Source organism: Ambystoma mexicanum, chromosome 3p (assembly GCF_040938575.1).
Source record: "Ambystoma mexicanum isolate Mex_15411 chromosome 3p, UKY_AmexF1_1, whole genome shotgun sequence".
In the NCBI taxonomy this organism is placed as follows: Eukaryota; Metazoa; Chordata; class Amphibia; order Caudata; family Ambystomatidae; genus Ambystoma; species Ambystoma mexicanum.
In genome coordinates this window covers 379,268,420-379,284,456 of record NC_090925.1, presented here as the reverse complement: position 1 = coordinate 379,284,456, position 16,037 = coordinate 379,268,420, and positions in this window count along the sequence as shown.

Genomic DNA, 16,037 nt, shown 5'->3' with positions numbered 1-16,037 from the left:
AGAGACGAGAGACCATGGATGAATAACATTTTTGAGTCCGCGATGAAGGAATGTATGTTAAAATGAAGAAAGTCATGCCACATACATGATGAAGTTATTCAGTCAGTTTAAACGTGTACAGATGCAAATAACCGCAAGTAGCAAAGAAATTGTGAAGCTTGCTTATGCTTAATAGTAAATAGATTACGGCAAGCGCCAACATATACAAGTATATACCTCAAAAGCACTTTATGTATAAGTATAATCCCACTATGCACATAAGCAGAATTGAACAAAAGGTTACTAAAGGCCTCAAAAGGAGTGTGTCACAGTATGAAAATAAAGAATCAAGGCAGCACAAACCCCAGCTGAAGATGATCATGCCAAGAAGCTAAGGTCTTATCTGTCTGGAAACCGCTGACATTGGATAGAATTAAGAAGAAAAGAACAGAAGATCCTGTTCAGAAAGGTCAAGATAAGCCACAGATGGCAGAGGACTGGTAGAATTAAATCAAATATACAAAAAGACACAGAGAAAAGCCTATTTCACGGTGTCCAGTCACGTCACAAGGTAGGCTGGAAGAGTGAGACTTTCACACCTACGCATAGATCCCCGCATTCCCATACTCCTTAAAGATTCTTAAAGAACTTCCCTTTTCTTGTCCTTCTCCGTCAGGAATGACTTGTAAGAAAGCTTCTGCGAGTACAGGATCATTTCGCTGGGTGAAGGCTAGGTCAGGATGGGTGGTAGGTTCCTCTTCCCTTTTTGCTTCGGTGGTACGTATCTCATCGCGCTCTACAGGCTACCTCTCTCAGTTTCCTCTGGTTAAATTTCTTCCTCAAAATGGGGAAATAGAGCTTTCTCAAGAATTCCCTGTGCCATTTTGTCCCCGGGACATAGTTCAAACGGGGTCCCGCCATGGTTCTTTAAGAGAACTTATGCCTCCCCGAAAGTTTGGATCTATAACTCATGCTAGGATGTCTAGACTGAATTTCCAGGCTAGGCCAGATTTTGGGGCCAATCTTATATAACAACCCACAGAGGGTAAAAGAAGCAAGTCAGGGGGCATCATCCCTCTTTTCCCAGGAGGGATAGTGGCTTCTCGGATGCTACAAATATCAAAGCCTATGGATTCTTTGTGGTGGTAGAGAGGTCTGATTTTCTGGAATTTTAGAACCATATGTAAGGGAGGCATGGTATCACAAGTATGACACTGACACAAGAGTTACATGTTTCAAAACCTTTATGATCTTTTTGGGGTTTGGAGAAACTCCTACTCTGCCCTATTGCTATGATGGGAGCAGTCTCTACTATCATATATTTAAGAAAATACAGTCCTGGTCAGTTTATGTCCAACAAAACTTAATGCCTGCCCTATCTCTTATACAAAAAGTGTACAAAGGGTGATATGTATCCAAAGGGAAGTCAATGTTATAACATAAAGAATCAATGTAGCTGAGTCAGCTCTCCTTCCAATGTTGGACAGCACAGAGTATGGCAGCCCCTGTACACAGGATGATACACTCTGGCTCAGGTTCTCAAAACAAAGGCCGTTCAAAATGTGGATTGAGGCCCGCTTAGCCTTCCACATTAAAGTCACTAATTCCATTTTTCAAAAGTACTTTCACAGTTCAACAAAAGGTCACACATGTCTCCCTCAGTTGGGCTCGGACCTCTCAAAGCAAAATGTCCACGTAGGTCTCCCTCGGTCTGCCTCAGACTTTTCAATCAAAAAGTACCTGATTCAAAATAGATCTCCCTCACTCGTGCTCAGACGTCGCAATCACAGCACTTGCAGGGGTTCCCTTCCCCAAGCTTTATTAACATTCGTTAGGCGATCCCTTCTCCTAACTTATCACACTTCCGGTCTCCCTCAGTCAGGCTCGGACCTTTCACGGATGTTGAAGACTTTCAAATGTGCAAGGCTTTTACTATACCTCCACAGGACCACTTCGACTTTCTCTTCAGCTCACATTCTTGTCTTATTTGCCCCAGTGTCTCTTGGTCTTAGTAATTCACTATCATAAGCCCAAATGTTCATAGAAATCTTTCTCTTAAAATAGTTTGTTAACTTTGCTGCTTTATAACAAGACATCACATATTTCGCAGAGACTTTCGAGTGGGCTATTTCCTGTCACCTGACCACTCTGCTACTGTGTATCACTGGCTTCACAGTTATCAGGTCTGCCTTTCTTTGCGTCTCATCAGCATGTGGGAAGCCTTCAATCGTGAAATATACTGTTGCAACTTCAATCGTTCCTTAACACACACCGGCCTTTCATGTCGTTTGCTAACTCATCGGCTCTGTGCATTCCTTTCTTGTCTTTGCGGCTTTAATTCACGAGTCAAGGTTAATACCACAGGCTTGGCATCGCCTCCCCAACTCTGTTGTTCCCCCGGGAGAGTCACTGGTGTCTTCGAAACACAATGCAGTCTTTTTGTCTGGAATTTGGCCTTCTCTGCATATCTTTCACGGCTCTTTGGAGGCAACAACATCCTGCAGGGATCTCCTGGGTTTCCCTACCCTTTTCTCTCGTCCCTCGATTCGTTGTTCTGCTCCAGTGGGTTTGCCTTCACCCTGGAAGATCTACTCCTTCTCGTGTTCCACCTTGCTCAGAGTGTGTCTCTATGTTCCGCCTTTTATGTGCATGGGGAGAGTTAATGGGTATCAGATGTATGTGATTAAAGTCAAGTGCCTGACTTTCCCTGACCCAATTAGTGGGACATATCCAATGACATATGGTAGGGTTAGTCTCTTTATTCTCAGTTACCCTCTTCACCTCCCCAGTGTTTGTGCAGAAAGGGGGTGGGGGTTTGCTACATTGGAGAATGCTATAAAATAGGATGGGGCATGGGTACAGGAAAGGGGTAAATACTGCATCCCAGCATCAGCTGCCTCACCCCCACTCCCCGAAGACCCCTCATCCAGTTGATCCTCCCCACTGGTCCACCCCCAGGGCCTGGATCCAAAGGCGATGGCTGTGCCCTGGTCACCTCACAGAGAGATCCCCGGGGGCTAGCAGATGAGACACCCTTTGGTTTCTCACAATAGACATAGGTTAGTTGAACATGATTTGAGCAAAAACTGGCATGACCTCTCCAAGTTCATTCCCGCCAAGTGTGGCACCACATTGCCTCCCACTTCACCCTGAAAGCTACCTGCAATTAGTTATAACATAGTTGTGCGGACCTCTGAATCTTTATTCGTCTGCCATTGGTCAGCACCAGAAAAGATGGAACACGAGACATCCTGGACTATTGGGAAGGAAGAGATTCACAGAGCACCTATCCGATGATAACCCAACTGTTATGGACACTCGGTTTGTTACCTTTCATGGACACCAAAACTTACCGTCTGATTTCCTCTTCCTGGAGCGCTGCTTCATCCTGCACCCTTGTTTCCATGCTCATCAGCCATGGGGCGATTTCAAACCGCCTTCGGTGTTGTGCACGTGACTCACTGGATTCCATCAGCCAGGAGAAACCCTGGGGCTGGCTCACCGACCTTGATTGTATCGCTGTATCCTGGGACAAGCAGCCTGAATTTACATTTCCCCACCCCCGAGCCGCTGTGTACAGGCCATGTTTTCATTCTGAAACACAAGAATGATGCCCCAGTCTGTAATTTTCAAAATGTCTTCGTTAGGAGACCTGGGCCCAGTAAGGTGGATGCAGGAAGAAAACAATTTAAAAAGGACAATGTTAATGTACAGAATGTATTAATTTTAGAAGGAAAACAGATTCAAGACAAAAACATCACAAAACATCAGTTACAGTTATCAGTAGGGGGAGGAGAATAGGAGATAAACTCACCGATGTAAGAAACCAGTCGAAAAATGTCTGAATAAACATGAAATAGTTTGAGTCAATCCATGCAGAAAAGGCATACGGCAACGAGTTCTAGCCATTAGTCTAACAGCCACCTGAAAGGTGTGTTCAAACCCACCTGGGGCCTCCCCATGGAGTACGCTTACCTTTGTTTTTTGCCTCCCTTGCATTTGTACAGCAAGTTCCCTAATGTCTATTTTGTGTTATATACACAGTGTGCCCCCCCTTGCCCACCCCTCTTATTCCCGCAATTGGTAGGTGTGCCCATCTGTCTGGCGCTGAATCAGCATCTTTATGACAGGTCCTTGTGGTTCGTTCGGTGCCAAACACGCTTGAATCAAAGTTTGATGCCGAAAACACAAAGATCTTGGCTGTTCTGGTTTCCAGGAGCTGCGAGTCTCACTCCAGGATCTCAAAGGCCATGATTAGTCCTTTTCTCTGGCTTACAAACATGGGGGAGGCTGGCATGCACCTTCAAGGGTCCTACAGCATGGTGAGGTCCTGGCAACAGCACGGCTATCGCAGAGTTCACTCCCAATGGTCCCTGGGTATGGTTAGGGGACAGTCCCCGCTTCTGACATGGAACACCTGCCTTCACCTCACAAGTGGAGTACTTTAGAGATGACTGCTCACCCAGCAGTGTCCAATGAAATCTTTCTCAAGGGTTGGAGTCCAGAGATGATTCAAAAGTGGTGGGAGGCCCCATCTTTTAAAGGTTAACGTCCACAGGTGATTGGACTAAAGCTAGCCTGCCTTACTGGTCTGATCCTTGTTCTTGAAAGATGTGGACTTAAGTGCTTTGCTCTAGAGGAAGTGGAAATTACAGGAAGGAGAGAGAGGCAGAGAGAAACAAGATGGTGGAAGTCTTTCTTCACTGGACAAAGGTCTCTTGTCTACTCTAAGCCCGCCCCATCCCTTCTCACTAGGATCAAAGGCCTTTAGAAATACAGCACCCTGGTGTGAGGCTACTTCCTTTGAACGGGTGTGCTCCTTTGATACCTGGGCTATGGGCAGCTGCCTGTCATGCGGCTGTCTCTGGAGGAGGACATTACATACCCTCACAAAGAGATCAAAAAGAGGCATGGTAATTCTGGTTCCTGTCCTGTCACTTTGGCAGGATCAGCCTGCCTGGCCACAATACACATCACCTTCCACAGCTGAGGTGGCGCACAGGAGCCGACACATGTGTGATGTGATATATTGAATGTGGCTGCAATTTTTGTGAGTAGTGCCATGCACCATGACTTAACCTAGGCATAGCTTATATTTAGAGTTTACTTTGCATCCAGCATGGGCTACATATGATCATCATAGTTTTAGTTCAGAGATGCATATCTCAAATGCAAAGGCACGAATACACACAATGGTTTTGGTGTGGAGCTTATGAAAGGGGGTTGTGATAAGCCTATTACCCTTTCAGAGATGGATTTACCTGCATCCTTTCATTAATGAATACAAAATAAAAAAGGCAGGGCTTTCACACCCTTGCCAGATTGGAAATTCATCACACAGTCTATTCAAAAGTCCTCTGCCAAAGAGGTGAAGACGGAAGGCTCTAGGGCACATGGAAGTTGTGCTCCATAGCCATGCCAAGAGTACATTTGGGGTGAAGCTACTATGTGTACGAGGCCTACTGCAAACAAGGCACTGGAAACAAGGACCTTGCCAATGGAAGTGACAGAACCCCTCTAGGTGCCCTCTACTAACCTTCCTGGTTGGGAAGGGCCGAGAAATGAGTGTAAGGAGTGAATGTGAAGTGATTGTGTGAGTGAAAGTAGGGTGACTGAGTAGCAAGTGGACCGAGTGGTAGTTGTAGTAGTGTGGAGGAGGGAAGTTGTATTGGGGAAAGATGAGTAGTGGTAAGGAGGAGGGAGAAGTAAGCATCGAAGGGTGGAAGTGGAGCCTAGAGGAGGTGAGAGATATTGCAGGGACAGAGGGGAGAGGGATGCGACTAGGGGTGTGAGGAGTTGGAGGAGGAGAGTAATACGAGGTGGAGAGAGGGACAAGGACAGGAAACTGTGAGCATGGTAGACTCAAGAGCAAATCTAGCAGGGTTTATGGAAGGCACATTTCGTATCCCCAGAGAACACTCTACACTGGCTAACTGAAGGACATTGTTGCAGCTATACAAGCCCTTAGCATACCAAGGGGGAAACAATCAGTAGCTACTAACCGGGTTCCAAAGGCACCTTTGTTAGGTAGGAGGTTGTAGAGGAGCAGCTGAATGCCTCTGTAGGAAGTCTCGGCCCCCTGCTACCTGTATGTTGGAAACCTGAAACTGCATCCTGCTTGACCCTACTAGTTGTGACCATACCGCAACGAGTGTTCGAGGAAAGGTATCCGCTGAGAAAGCCATATCAAATGTGTACCCAAAGGGATGACAATCTCTTGGAAGAAGTCCCCAAAGGGATATGAAAACAAGAGAAAGAGAAACTGTCACAAGAAGCGAGAGTGACGCACTAAGAAGATAAGAAGAAGAGGATGTATGAACCTTACAGAAACAGATGAAGAAATAAGGAGTCGAGTGAACATCCTTATGAGGAAAAGAAGATTGCACATGTGAAGAGCACTGCAGACAATACAAGCCATTTCATAAACTATATAGATGCAGCAACGCAAGTAGATCAAATAATCTTAGAAGCTAGCTATACGTAGTGAATAGACTACAGGCAAAACTGGCATTATATCGTGTCTGGACATTTGTGCCACAGATTTTAGTAAGTTGAAACCCACAGAGAAAAAAGTGTAGAGAGCTGTGTGTGTAACAGCAAAGAATTAGCTGGAGATCGCGAACTTGAAGCGAGGAGGGCTGTCTGGCCTGGTATCAAAGCTGAAGCAGCCAAGAACTGGTTATCTATCTAAGAAGAATAGTGAAGGTGAGAAGCTAAATTATCCCTCGGTAAGGTGCAAAGAAGGAACAACATGAGTGGCAAGTTTATTAATTCAGGGCAATGAAATGCTAGAAAACAGGCCAAAATACGGTCTCCCATCACGTGAGTCAAGGATGGAAATAGGAGTTGGGCATGAAGACCAGAACTTTGATAAGTGTGTGCCTGGACGACTTCATGGCAGAAGGCATGGGCAATGAGAGATGAGAGGCTAATTGGGTGGCAAATCAAGTCATGTCCACCTCCAGGCACCTGGGTATCAGCTTACATGCTGCTAAGGAGCCGAATGTTCCAGACATGGCACGAGTGTGCCAACGAATTGTAGAGGGCCATATAACAAAGGGCCTTATAGTTTAAGAACCAATAGTATCCCGTGTACTTAATATGTGTTGAGGATGACTTACACTAGGAGCAGGCTTAAGTTGTCCACCTGACTGTAGAGACCCAATCACAACCAGTTCCTGTATAGAAAGTATAATTAGATGTTCCCCTTGAGCAATCCACAATCCCCCATAGGTTTTCTTATTTACCATGTAGTATGATGTCATATATGACGAATTTCTGCTCTAAAATGTTTTTTTATCTCATTTGCACTGATAGCACAATCGAATGTCTGTTTATGTTTGCTGTAACTCCCTGTTTTAGACAATTGATAATAAAACCGTCGGATGAGACTGCCAACTTCCAGAGTCAGTCTGATTATTTGATGGAAGAGTTATTCTGCATCCCAGCCTTTGCATGATATGTTACTGATTAAGGACCTAATGTTCACGTGGTAGCAATGTCGGATGGTTAAAAAGACCCATCAACCTGTTAAGCTGTAGAGTTTCAGACAATCGGGCATCCTCTGCCATCTAGCCAGAAGATCGCAGCGTTTTCTGTGGAGAGCGGCACAATAGCATACTTGCAAGAAAATCGAGACAGTGGGCAGGGTCCCTCTTTGACGAAATTCCTTTCTGGTTTCCACAGGTGCTTTTCAGACGTAAGGCGAAAGTGGTCAGTTGGAGGGCGAGATGATACTGAAGGCCTTGAGCCAAGTGACTGAATGGTGAGTAGATTGAGAGGAATGGCAATGGCAAATTAAGGGAACAGGGTTGTGGTAGTTTTGTTTTTTTTTTTTAAATTCAAAATTTATTGATTTTATGCAAAATCAACAGTCATCTACATACAGAGTTTGTCAATAAGATATTAGAAATGGCATGTAAGGTGAATACCGTCTCCGTATGGCATGCGCAATAGTTCCTGAGAGTTAAACAATATTGCAAGTAAAATCTGTAATACCCAATCTTGCTTCCCCCCTCCCCCCTCCCCTCCCTTCTCTAACATTTCCAAGTACGGGATTGAAAAACAACATTAAACAGTGAAACCACATCAGAAAGCTTTGAGTACAAATATAGTGTCCGACCAAGACACATAGCGTGGCCCATGGAGCCGCCACAACGAGAATCATCGTTCATTGTCAGTATTGGCACAAATCACAACAGTATTCTGCACACATTATCTTTACAAGGCGTGTTTGGCTCTGAACTCAAACCAGGCACTTTCGACATCCGTAAGGTCTCCGCGTAGGGCGGCAGTCAAGCATTCCATTCTATAGAGAGTTTGGGCAACCCCAAGCCACTCGGTTTTACTAGGGAGCTTTGGCCTCTTCCATACCATAGTGAGACAGGCTCGTGCAGCCATCAGTAGACCGTGTACCATCGTAGGTGCCTTTACAACTTTGTCCCCTGTTTCGATCAGACCAAACAAGATGAGCATTGGGTGCTGTACCCTTCCTTCATTGTCCAGTTCCCTGATCCAGCTAAGAACCTCCGACCAGTAGGTCTGAACCATTGTACACCCCCACCACATGTGCCAATAATCAGCTCGCATCCCACAGCCCCTCCAACAGTATGGGCTAACCCCTTGGTACATCTTGGCGAGCCTGATCGGGTCATACTGCCACCTATACAATAACTTTATAGCATGCAGTTTATACTGGCAGGATATAGAGGATTTCGCAGTACGTCTGCAGATTTGTAGCCACAATTTTTGCGAGATTTGCCTACCCATATCTGCTTCCCATCTGCTTTTAAGCACCAAGGAGGGGGAAATATCGGCCTCGATCAAAGCCGAGTACATAGCACTTATCAGGCCACTGGAGCCCGTACATCGATCAAGGATCATTTCAAACGGGGTAAGATCCCTCTGCAGTTGGTCCTTCCAGATTGACCTTGTCATTACCCCTTTGAGTCTCAAATATAGGAAGACCGAGAGCGGGCCTATGCCGAGCGCCTCCTGGAGCTCCTGAATGGTTATAAAGGTTCCATTGCGCCATAATTGGCCCGCCCTTTCCAGCCCCGCTTGATACCATGTTTCATAGCCTCCTGGTTCTGGGATTGCATCTCGGATTCCTGGTGACCAAAGGTGTCCTAGGGGAGATGGCCATGTCGTGACGCCCATCATTTTCCCGCCGGGTTTCCATACTGCCCACAATGTGCCCAGGATAGGGTGGGATCTGATTCCCTCACGCAATTGAGATCTGGGGACCCATAACCATTCGGACACAATAAAGGGACGGAGGTGATAATTATCCAGCGCTATCCACTGGGGCTCTGAACGTTGCCTAAAGTGCGGGACAAGAACCCTAAGTTGTGTCGCCCTGTAATATGTCTCCATATCCGGGAGGCCTACTCCTGCGTTGTCTTTGCGGAGCTGGAGTAAGGATCTCGGAATCCTTGGCCTCTGGCCCTGCCATAGGAAGGTCAGAAACAATTTTCTCACTTCCGTGAAGTATTCTGGGGGGATCCTAATGGGGAGCATCTGAAACAAATATAATATTTTAGGGAGAAAGACCATCTTTATGGCATTTAAACGGCCCATCCAGGAGATCGTGAGCCTAGACCAGCGTTGGCTATCTTTCTGTAGGGCGAGTGACAGTGGTGGAAAGTTAGCTCCATATAAGGAGTCAAGATCGCGGGTGACATTGATGCCCAAGTAACGGAGGGTAGTAAGGCTGACTTGAACTCCTAGCGGGGCAAAGCGCACGATCTCAGAATCCCTATCTTTGTCAATCGGGAGGAGGACTGACTTCCCTGTGTTGATTCTTAAGCCGGCCAGTGCACCGTATTCCTCAATTATGTTGAGCGCAGCTGGGATCGAGTCTAAGGGGTCCGTCAGATGAAGCAGGATATCATCCGCGTATAGTCCCAGTTTATACTCCCTGTCTCCTACCGTGATGCCCTTAACTCTACTGTCACTCCTTAATTTCTGCGCCAGTGGTTCGAGGGACATCACAAACAATATTGCTGACAGTGGGCAACCCTGTCTCGTTCCTCTTTCAAGGGGGAACCAGCGTGAGTATCCTCCATTCACCGCCACAGACGTCGTGGGGGAGGTGTACAATGCTTTAATGGCGCGGCAGAGTTTCGGTCCCAACCCATTAGACACTAACACTCTTTCCAGAAAGTCCCATGACACCCTATCAAAAGCCTTCTCAGCATCCAACGACAAAAGAGATGGGTCCCCCTTCATTCCCTGTGCCTCGTGAAGTAAGTGTAGTGTTTTCCTCATAGTATCTGCGCCTTGCCTGCCCAGGACAAAGCCAACTTGGTCAGAGTGTATCAGTCTAGGGAGATATGTTTCGAGCCGAGCCGCAATGACTCTGGCATACACCTTTGCATCGATGTTAAGAAGCGAGATGGGTCGATAAGAACTACAGTATTTGGGGTCTCGACCTTCCTTAGGAATTACAGCCAGGAGGGCCTGAGAGAAGGATGGGGGGGCCTGACCCGTATCGAAGATATGGTTAAACAAGGATGCTAAGAAAGGGGCAAGAAGGGTGGAGAATGCTTTATAGAAACCCGGTGTGAATCCGTCATCCCCTGGGGCTTTCCCTATTTTCAGCCTCTTAATGGCACTCTAAACTTCATCCTCAGTGATCGGTGTATCTAAGGATTCGGCCTCCGTACCTGTGAGAGTAGGAAGACGCGCGTCCTCAAGATATGCGTCTATGCTTCCCATAGGGGGAGGGGGGTCACACATATATAGGTCTTCATAGAAGTAGGCAAATGCCTCTTGTATGTCCTCCGGGGACGTGACAGTCGTATCTATAAGAGTGTCGTCAGTCCTCTCAATTCTATCAACCCATCTTTCCGCTTTCTGTGCACGAAGGCGGGCTGCTAACAGGGCGTCTGCTTTATCCCCCTTCTCGTAATACTTTTGCTTAAGGCACTGTAGGGTCTGGGCTGTTTTGCCAGCAATAAGTATCCTCAATTCTTCTCTGAGTTGTTTGGCTTCAGCTAAGTACCTAGGTCTATCAGACGGGGAGGACTGCGCCAGGTTCTGAGCCACACTAAGCCTCTCCCTGATGCCCCTTTCCATTAAAGCGCGTTCCCTTTTCTTTCGGGCCCCTTCCGTTATAAGAACTCCCCTCCAAGTTGCCTTGGCTGCCTCCCACACAGACACCTTCCCCACTTCTCCTGTATCATTAGTGGAAAAGAATTGCTCGATTTCGGTTTCAAAGGTCCCTTTAAAGACCGGGTCAGCCCAGAGGGATTCATTACACCTCCATTTAGTATTCCGGGGTGCGAGCTCAGTCCAAGATATATCAATCGCAACCATGTCGTGGTCTGACCATGCGGAGGGATATATAGTGGCAGCTTGCAGCACGCGTAGAAGATCGTTGGAAAGGAAAATATAGTCGATGCGTGTGAGTGTGTCGTGGGGGAGGGAGTGAAAGGTAAAGCCTCTGTCTAACGGGTGCAGGTATCGCCAGCTATCAACAAGGCCATACAGATCAAGGGTAAACTTAATGTCAGCCTCAATTCGGGTAACGGGCGGATCTAATGCGTCGGCTCTAGTCTGTCTGTCAATAGAACTGTCCATCCATGTGTTAAAGTCCCCACCCAGGACAGTGTGCCCCTTAGCCATATTGAAGACCTTTTCAGAGATTTTGTGAAGGAACCGATTTTGTCCCTGATTGGGTGCGTAAAGCGTAGCCAGAGTAATTGTTATGCCCCCTATGTTGCCCACAACCGTGATCGCCCTACCTTCAGTATCTGTCCATATGTCAAGAACTGTCATCCGCAGGCATTTGCGAACCAGAATCCCCACCCCTGCCTTCTTCAGTATACCCGAGCTCCAGTAAGCAAGTCCAATCTCCCGTGACGGTATGGCCCTCTCCTCACCCCTCCGGTATCTCGTTTCTTGAAGGAACAGGATGTCTACGTTTGATTGCCTGAATTCCCTGGCCACCATTGATCGTTTCGTGGGGGAGTTCAAGCCTTTGACGTTAAGTGTGCAAATGCGTAATGTGTCACTACGGGGCGTAGGTGCCATCATAGATATATTCAGAGGTCGTGGGCGGCCATTTCGTCTGTGCCGTGGCACATATCCCGTCGGCTATTGCAATGTGTGGGTCAGTGTCATAAGAGTGGATCCCAGAAAGCTCTTTAGAGGCCAACGACCAGGTCTTTCGGCACATACAATAGACCTCAGTGTTTCCAAGGTGCATCTGTGCATCTATTGGATCAAGATTAGTGCAGACTGTGCGTTTTCCAAACACCCCCTCCCCATCCCCAACGTATTCGGCGCCCGATTCGCCCAGGTTAACATCACCCAGCCGAACTCGGACCACCAGTGAAGACCGCAAAACAGGCGGTCCTACCATAATAAAATCACATATATCAGTGAGCCCCCAACTTTTGTGCGCATCTAACGCTAACAATAATCTAGTAACAGAGTCATCAACCTCCCTCCAGGAGCCAACGCAATGTGAATATTACTCCATATCACAGTCCGAGCTTCTGAGGCACACAGAGCTATGTATACCTAGCACGTGGAGAAAGTGACCACTCACAATTTGGCCTGTAGGCCATCTATGGAAGTCGCGAAGCAGGAGGTTGACTCCTGTACACGAGTCCATAACCCCCTCAGCAGAATAACTTGATCAGTTCTCACACTTTCAGTGCTCCATGTCCTGGGAAGTGTTCATTTTTCTATATTTCCTAGAACCTGGTATCTTTCTCCGCCGTGGAGCCTTGGTTTTCCATTCGCCGCCAGATTTCCCTTGATCTTCATGAGAAGAGGCATCTTCCGGCGGGCCTATCAGATCCGATATGCAGTCGGCAATATCTTTCTCCGAGACAAGTCTCAATGTCGAGCCTTCCCACTCGAAGGTGAGGGAGAATGGGTACCCCCATCGGTACCTGGCACCCTTGTCCTTCAACATTTTCGTGATCGGAGAGCACTTTTTCCTCATTGCTAGCGTGAGGGATGACAGGTCCTGATAGAGAGAAATGACGGAGTTCTCCAAGGACAATTGTGGGGCGGTTCTGGCCCTATCCAAAACTCGTGCTCTGTCCGCATAATTATGAAATCGGGCCAGGACCGATCTCGGGCCCCCCGGTCTACCTCCAGCCCTGTGGATTCGGTCAATTTTAGGTGCATCAATCGAGTCGTCGTTATAGAGGAGCTTCAAGATAGCGTGTAATGAGTGTTTCAGGTCCAGTTCGGTTTCACCCTCTTTCTCAGGAACACCAAAAACTCGGATGTTGTTACGACGCTCCCTGTTTTCAAGGTCGTCGACCTTAAGACGCAATTCGTCTTCTCTGTTTGATATGTCCGCAATGCGGTGATCCATCTGCGCTTCTAATACACTCAGAGATGTTTGATTGTGCTCAACCTGCTCGAGCCTGTCGTCCATTTTGTCTATCCTTTGTGTGATCTTATCTATCCTACTGCCAATGTCTGCTCGCATGCCCTTCATTTCAGCAAGCAGGTCAGCTACGTCTGCCTTGGTCGCAGCAGCCTCGGACCCTGCTGATGACATCATAGAGATCGGAAAAGGGGATCTGGCAATTGGTGAGAACGTATACTTCGCCAATTTAGTCCTAGGGTCCATGGGGGGTGGGACCCCGAATCACCCAGCAGGATAAAAAAGGTTCTAGCGATCTTCAATGGATATAGCGTTAGGACCCGTTCAGTCGTGGGGCCTTTCACGCACAGTACTTCTGATATGGACACGGGCCACCAGAATCTCACGAGTATTGTACCACTACTTGCCTGAAGAGATATTCATGTAAGATTGCGCAGCAGGGGAGGTTGGGTCTGGACTGACCATTCGCATTCAGGCAGATCGTTCCAGGGAGAAAAACAGGTATGTGTCAGCGTGTCCAGCAAGTACGGTGAGGCATGTGTAGAGGGCTTGCAGAGGGCCTAGTTCCCAATCCCACGTCAGCCAGAGGAGATCCGCGAAGACCCAGGGGTGTGCTGCCGGTTTTCGTCCTCACAACGGTGGCTGCCTGGTATGCGGGGGTGTTCGAGGAGGCACACGCCCCAACCTTTTGGGGGCCCAACCCTCAGTTCCGGTGATTCTCTGGAGTAGAAGTGGATTCTGCACGGAACCGCGTATCACAAGAGAAGTGGTGGTAGGAGATACCATTCAGGACGAGGGACCGTCATCCGCGGTGTTGTTCTACGTGCAGGGTGTCTAAACAGAGCCACGTCCGCTGGGGGGGGGCAACATAAGGCACTCCGGAGCTCCATGTCTTCGTAAACCGTCTCCTCCTCTACGGTCACAATGTGTGGCTCCCCCCCCAACCCTCCTCCCCGGTCATGCAGCGAGTGCCGGGCTCCTTTGGAGGGTAGCTGCTAGGGAGGGCTAGGCCCCGCCACGCCACCGGGCCGAGGGCCGAGGACAGGCCAGCAGAGACCGGCAGTGGAGGGGACAGCCGTCTCGTGGTACAGGGGGAGAGGGGAGATCCACTCACCGTGCAGCGGTGGGAGTGTCGGCGAGCTCCAAGAGGGGCTCCCAGCCAGACAGAGCAGTAGTGTACGGCTCCAGGAAACCGCGTCGGGGCAATCACAGGAAGCGGCTCTCCCCGCGTGTGCTCAGGCCTGCATCGGAGGATCCGCAGCTCGCACGCCGCGCCGGAGGCCTCAGCGCGCCGAAGTTAATTTCGCTATGATGCCGCCTCCGATTTTCACCGGGTTTTCTCCCAGGTGGGGAGGACACCTTCCCGCACCTCTCGCTCGAAAATCAGCATCGGGGGGGGGTCTCAAAGTGGGGGCTCACTGCCACTTTTCGGACCTTGTGTACGGAGCTCACACGGAAAGGCGACTCATCCGTGCGCCCCCTGGTGGCCGACTGGTTGTGGTAGTTTTAAAGGTGTGCAGTCATAATGTCGACATCAATAATGTCGACAGTCAAAATGTCGACAAATTAATGTCGAAAAACAATAATGTCGACAAACAAAAATGTCGATATTTTTCGATATTTTTTCGAAATTTAATTTAGTGTATGCATAAATAAATAAATAAATATATATATGATGTGTTGAGTATGATGGGTGGTTGGGGGTGTGTGGGGGGGGTGGCAGGGGGGTGTTGGGTGAGGGGGGGTTGGGGGGGGGGACCCCCCCATAGTAAATACAATTTTTATTTATTTAATTATTGAATAAATAAATAAATAAATAAATAAATAATTGGTATGTGTTGAGTATGAGGGGTGAAAGGGTGGTTGGGGGGGTGTGGGGGGATGGCAGGGGGGTGTTGGGTGAGGTGTTGATAGTTTTAAGGGTTTATAGTCATAATGTCAAAAAAAAAAATGGCGACATTTTTTTTTCGAAAAAATGACTTTTTACATTATAAGTATAGGATGTCGACATTATTATTTTCGACATTTTTTTTCGACATTTTTGTCTGTCGACATTTTTTTTCGACATTATGACTATAAACCGTTTTAAAAGTAACAGGACTAACAGGAAATATTGTGTGAAGAAATGAAGATAGTGCCTAACGCGTCCTGACTCAAGGGAGTTCCAGAATAACTTGTCTTACACTCCAGTCGGAGTCCTTAGGCTACGTATGAACAGGTTCATATAAGAAGACGAGTTAAAGTCTATTATAGAGTAATTGATTAGAGGCAGAAAGGAAAAAGGGTGATCACAGAGGTTTTCAATGTGAAATGTCAGGTAGTCTGTCTGTTTCCGTATTTGTATTGAATTAAGGTGTTGAGGAGCGACACAAACAGTTGTGAAAGAATTGAGATAAAAGTCAACGAGTCATATTGTCTATCTAGGGAAGTGGTTGGTACCAATCCAGAGATAGAGAGAGGTTTGAGCAGCGATTTTTGAAACGCGCTCATATTTGTTGTTTTTGGTCAAGGTATTTTTTATAAAATCTGGTAAGTATTGATAGTCAATTGAGACTCAACACAATGGAAGATATCACTCCTCTGATGCATTTATTCAAGACATTGCCAAAACATATGCCCAAGCTCAAACAGTATAGTGCGGAATAGGTGAAAGGCACTGCATAAGATGTTCATGCCGTGGCCACAAAGGGGATCACTGTCAAAA